The 6,435-nt window shown below is 45.5% G+C and overlaps 1 long non-coding RNA gene across 1 annotated transcript; it reads right to left on the reverse strand.

Annotated features, from left to right (window-relative positions):
* Nucleotides 1-127: 127 nt before the first annotated feature.
* LOC307206068 lies at nt 128-1,689 on the reverse strand. Its single transcript, XR_013834257.1, has 3 exons — nt 1,488-1,689; nt 703-1,437; nt 128-325 (listed from the first exon to the last, which is right to left on the reverse strand). It is a non-coding gene; the product is annotated as an uncharacterized lncRNA (long non-coding RNA).
* Between the last annotated feature and the right edge of the window lie 4,746 nt (nt 1,690-6,435).

Genomic DNA, 6,435 nt, shown 5'->3' on the forward strand with positions numbered 1-6,435 from the left:
TTCTTTTTGTAACTTTTAAACTGTCAATAAATATTATTAAAAAAAACAACAACAAATATATCTTGGTCCAACAGCTGGCTTTTCCATTTTAATTGCAATCCATCCAACAGGCTTCAGCATGAGCTTCTTCAGTGCACGCAGGGCAAGGCAATCTTGTCCTATAGAGAATTGCTATAATATAGAAGTTTATTTCTTGGATCTTGACAATACTGGAGGACAATGCGGGTGGCGACAAGCCAGGTAGCAACTAAGATGTTCGCATGTTGCTGCTGTATCCTGGTTTGAGAATTTCAGAAAAGTATTCTGTTAGATGTTCCTTTCTACACTCATAATGTCTACAAAGGGACGCAGGTGGCGCTGTGGGTTAAAGCCTCAGCGCCTAGGGCTTGCCGATCGAAAGGTCGGCGGTTCGAATCCCTGCGGCGGGGTGCGCTCCCGCTGCTCGGTCCCAGCGCCTGCCAACCTAGCAGTTCGAAAGCACCTCCGGGTGCAAGTAGATAAATAGGGACCGCTTACCAGCGGGAAGGTAAACGGCGTTTCCGTGTGCGGCTCTGGCTTGCCAGAGCAGCGATGTCACGCTGGCCACGTGACCCGGAAGTGTCTCCGGACAGCGCTGGCCCCTGGCCTCTTAAGTGAGATGGGCGCACAACCCCAGAGTCTGTCAAGACTGGCCCGTACAGGCAGGGGTACCTTTACCTTTACCTTTTAATGTCTACAAGGGTGTGTTGCATACTGCTTGTGGAACAGGCCAATGCTTATCACTGATGCAATCTATCCTTATTGTTTTTCTTTTTCTTTTTTAAGATTACATGGAAATAGTGAAGTTATCAGGGGTCCTTTGCCAAATATCAGTGGGCAAGGAAAATTACCAAATGCCTAAAGTAACTGGGGTCTCAAACAGGTAAGAGACCTTCTCAAAATAGATTAGGGAAAATAACTTAGGATTCTGCCTATATCATTAATGATATAGAGTGGCTGGGAAAACCCAGTCAGTTGGGCAGAGTATAAATAATAAAATGATTATAATGATTATAATGATTATTAATGCTCATTTTTGTGGCTATACCACTTCAAGAACACTGTAGTATTTTTTTTTCATTTTTTTATATCAAACAAACAAACAAACAAACAAACCTGAAGTTCATTCCCATGTTTACAAAAGAAAAAAAGGGAGGGAGATGTGACAGAGCACTGCTGAGATCCACTGAACCCCAGAAGTAAATTCCACTCTAGGGAGTCATGCAGTGCCAGGTTGACTTTGTCTTGACACAGGAGTTGTAACACTGATTTTGGGTATTTGAGGAATGTTAATTTGGCAGGGAGAACTTATTGAAGTTATTTATTGATCTGTTTATTTATATGCTGCTTAATGCCAAAACAGGCTTCCAATTGGTTTGCGAGTAAAAAAACCAATTTACAATGAACTCAATTTTTCATCTAGGCATTTTTTGTTTGTTTTCTCTTCTGCTATGAACCCAATATTTCACTTCTGCTGTACATCTTCTGTTTTCTTCTCTAGGGCTTCCTGATAGCCTAATGAGGAATTTAAATTAACATTGCAGGGTCTAACTTTCCTCAATAATTTTTGTGTTAAATTCTACTTTTGAAGCATGTTAATAGTAAAATTACTTTTTAAAAGTTACACTGTAGTCATTTTGAAATCAATCATTTACTTTACTTCCAGGTAGGTCTTCAAAGGGGGCTTTTCAACCACAATAGCAGACTGATAGTGGCAAAAGTTGGGGGCAGGTGAGATTTGTGACGGCTTGATATATTCCACCATTATAAAAACCTGGATGTTCTAAAAAAGAATAAAATGAAGAAAACTTGTCTAAACTTTCTGTAATTTATCATGACATATCTACCTGATGAGTGCTATGAGCTAGCCATGTTTCAGGCAGCTATGTTGAGAAATGGCTAAAATGCAATACTTTAAATCCATTTCCCTTCTTCAGCAATTTTCCTTTTACGGCCATTACTCCACATAAAGTTCCTTCTATCTCCCTCCCCCCCCAAATACATATATATTGAAGAAAAATGGTAGAGAATATTGCAATGGTCTTGGTTTTCCCATGTTTGTGAAAACCATAATGCCCTCATAAAGATATGCACGTTTAAAGCTCCTATTGTAAAACAGGGCAAATATTTCAACCCGTGCTCAGTGTCAGATTTGTTTCTTCTCAGATTTGTACCTTGGCCAGCAGTCGCCCTGGTGCTGGTCAGCAGTAACCTGTGCCTTGTGCATGCAAGTAAGTGCCAGGGCAGGGGGTGGGGGGAGAGAGAAAAGGCCCCTGGTGGTCTGGATTGGCAGCACAGAAGCAGTCCTCCCCATGCATGGGGCAATGCCCCCACCCCCTAAATCTTGGACCTAAGCTGGCACCTCTGGTTGAGGGAGCTAGGTATGTTCAGCTTGGAAAAGAGGAGACTGAGAGGAAATATGAAAGCCATCTTCAAATATCTCAAGGACTGTCACATGGAAGATAGAGGTGAGGGAAGAAAGTATACCTGTCCTTAAGCAAAGCAAAATGTGTTGAGTCCTGGGGAGAGCTGGGTAAATTGTCCTGTTGAATATGGAAAGCTAACTGCCTACTAGGAATCTTGTTTTTTTTCATAGAATTATAGAGTTGGGCGATCATCTAGTTCACCATTCTGCAATGCAGGCATCTCAATTAGATCTTACTTAAAGGTAAAAGGTAAAGGTACCCCTGCCCGTACGGGCCAGTCTTGACAGACTCTGGGGTTGTGCGCCCATCTCACTTAAGAGGCCAGGGGCCAGCGCTGTCCGGAGACACTTCCGGGTCACGTGGCCAGCGTGACATCGCTGCTCTGGCGAGCCAGAGCCGCACACGGAAACGCCGTTTACCTTCCCGCTGGTAAGCGGTCCCTATTTATCTACTTGCACCCGGAGGTGCTTTCGAACTGCTAGGTTGGCAGGCGCTGGGACCGAGCAGCGGGAGCGCACCCCGCCACAGGGATTCGAACCGCCGACCTTTCGATCGGCAAGTCCTAGGCGCTGAGGCTTTAACCCACAGCGCCACCTGCGTCCACAGATCTTACTTAACAGATGGCAATTCAACCTCAGCTTAAAAATTTTCAAGGAAGGAGAGTCCACCACATCTTGTGGGAATCTGTTCCACTGTCAAACTGCTATTACTATCAGAAAGTTCTTACTGGTGTTTAGTCGAAATCTCCTTCCATTGGTTCCAGTCCTAGCCTTGAGTGGAGAAAATAAGCTTGCTCTGTCCTTGTGTTGAACTGAAGGTGAAGTGTTCCAGAAGCTTTGCTAATGTAACCTCACCATTAATTGGTAGCAATGAGGTCATATATGTATATATTCAGTTGCTTTGATATAAGCTAATTGGTTTGCTGTGATGTTATTATCTGTGGGCTTGGGGTGCTGGGCTCTGAACTCAGAAAGGGGAACTATTTGTAAGACTTGGGTATCTGTCACCTATGCCATCATTTGGGCAGGTGAAGTGATGGAAAATCCCAGACAAAGCAATGTATGTTGGAGGGTATGGAATTACAGCCATACCTCAAGTTAAATGTGCTTCAGGTTGAGCATTTTCAAGTTACGCTCTGCGGCGACCTGGAAGTAACAGAGCGCGTTACTTCTGGGTTTCGCCACTTGCGCATGCGCATACACTCAAAATGACATCACGTGCATGTGCGGAAGCGGCAAAACGCAACACACGCAGACGCGTCTTACATTCTACTCAGGATGCGAATGGGGCTCCGGAACAGATCCTGTTCGCATCCAGAGGTACCACTGTATGCAACCCCCAAGCCAAGGAGAGAAGTAACTTAAAAACCTTTAGAAGACATTTGAAGGCAGCCCTGTATAGGAACATTTTTATTGTTTAATGTTTTTATATATGTTGGAAACCGCCCAGAGTGGCTGGGGCAACCCAGTCAAATGGGCAGGGTATAAATAAAAATTGTTTTTGTAAACCTAATTTACCCTTCTTACATATTTAGGGCTTCTGAATGAATACTGACTCCCACTGTCCCCAATTATCATTTAACTTTTTCCTGCCTCCCCCCCAGCTGTCCCAGCTTCCTTTTTTTGTTTAGTCGTTTAGTCGTGTCCGACTCTTCGTGGCCCCCTGGACCAGAGCATGCCAGGCACTCCTGTCTTCCACTGCCTCCCACAGTTTGGTCAAACTCATGCTGGTAGCTTCCAGCTATCCAACTATCTCGCCCTCTGTCATCCCCTTCTCCTTGTGCCCTCATTCTTTCCCAACATCAGGGTCTTTTCCAGGGAGTCTTCTCTTCTCATGAGGTAGCCAAAGTATTGGAGCCAGCTTCCTGCTTATGTACAACACACTCTGGGATGGGTAATTCATGAAAGACAGAGGAACTATTTGGATGGCGTGCTGCCTCTTACCTTCCTTTTCCACTTTTGAGCAGTGTGCATGTATGTGGCAACAGTATACAAGGTTTGAACCACTGTGTTGCAGGAACTCCTGGAGACCAGCAGTACACTGTGCAGTGGAGGGTGCTCTGTCCTCTGGAAGGTGCCATGGGAGCACAGTCCCATCAGTGTGAGTGGATTGGCTCCTTCCTTGGAGGAGTGACACAGGGATGTTGTCACCACCATAACTCATTGTAATAAGAGTTTTAAGGTCTTAGATATATAATAAATGTTCATAAATGGACCAAGCAAACGTACATAAATATATAAACCACATGTCTGAAGGAGCACAGACAGTCCTGAAACCATTTTAACTCTCCCAAACTGACCAAATGCAAGGAGGGGAGGAAATGAAAAAAAAAAAACCTTCCCATTGTCTTAGGAATTAAGTAATCACCATCTCAAAGGAATGGCAAGACTACCAGAAAAGGCAATCAGATAAGGCATTATCAGATAACCTGACAGACAGGAAAAACAACAACATTCAAATTTCTGTTGTAGGCTGCCTCTTCTGTGATCTATGAATGATGTATGGAGGGGTGGTCTTGAGCTCCAGGGCAGGGAATTTCAAAATGGCTATATAACGGCAAGCACACATGGTTCATGGTCCTCCTCCTCCTCTCTCCTGCTTGTGGGGGGAGTACCCTGCTGCAACTGTTTAATAAAGATTATGCTTACTAGCTGCTCTGCTTCTCAATATTCTCTGGTTGGCCTCTGTTATTTTCTCCTACCGATGGAGAACCTACAAAGGACTCTATAAGGGCTCTTGTGTACCCCAAAAGGAAATAAGGGCAGATTTTGCTTACAACACCATAAATGGTAATGGACAACAGTGTTGCCACTAGTTTAGGGTTGCCATACGTCCAGATTTTCATTGTTTGAAATACGGCAACTCTACACTAGTTTTGCATGTGTGTTTTGTTTTTTTACTGCGGCTTTGCCCTCTCTCCACTTATGTGCTGGGAATATATATAGTGTATGCTGCAATACTACTATTGTGCTGGCATAAATGTCCCTCCTTCCTTGTGTAAATGGAGTAGTAGAGCCTGTGCTTGTGGCAAGGTGAGGGGTGGGGAACGCACAGATGTTCAGACCTTATGCCAAACCAGTGATAGGGATCCTGTGGCCCTGCAGATGTTGTGGGACTAAAACTCCCATTGTCAGAGATCATTGGCCATGCTGCCTAGGGCTGATGGGAGCTGGAATTCAAAAATATTTAGAATGCCACGGGTTCTCCATACCTGTGCCAGACCACAGGTAAATGGGCTTACTTCTCACCTTGCCCACCAGCAGCTCTAGCCCTGCATACTGTCAGTATGCTGCCTCCAACATATTATCCCTGAGGGAATGTGGCCCTCACTGGAAAAAGAGTATCCTACCCTTTTAGGAACTAAATCAGAACTGCCTCTTCCCTGTACAAACCTACATAAAAACTCCCTCTCACTTTGGAGGCTCTCTTCCCTGTCCCCTGGCCATCAAAGATGCAGTAAGTGAAGGAGGGACCCCTCTCCTCAGCTGTTGCACACTAGTATCCACATTGCGGAATAGCTGCCCCTGGCCCTATTACTGGTGACCCCTTAAAATACTGAAACTGAGCTTGCAGTGAAAAATGAAATCTGAATTTTGGAGGATAAAACAATGCAGCTAACACCAGCTGCAGTCCCAAATAAAGGTAAAGGTAAAGGTACCCCTGCCCGTACGGGCCAGTCTTGACAGACTCTGGGGTTGTGCGCCCATCTCACTTAAGAGGCCAGGGGCCAGCGCTGTCCGGAGACACTTCCGGGTCACGTGGCCAGCGTGACATCACTGCTCTGGCCAGAGCCAGAGCCAGAGCCAGAGCCGCACACGGAAACGCCGTTTACCTTCCCGCTGGTAAGCGGTCCCTATTTATCTACTTGCACCCGGAGGTGCTTTCGAACTGCTAGGTTGGCAGGTGCTGGGACCGAGTAGCGGGAGCGCACCCCGCCGCAGGGATTCGAACTGCCGACCTTTTGATCAGCAAGCCCTAGGCGCTGAGGCTT

This window comes from Podarcis cretensis (genome assembly GCF_951804945.1).
Source record: "Podarcis cretensis genome assembly, chromosome: 17".
NCBI classification, from domain to species: domain Eukaryota; kingdom Metazoa; phylum Chordata; class Lepidosauria; order Squamata; family Lacertidae; genus Podarcis; species Podarcis cretensis.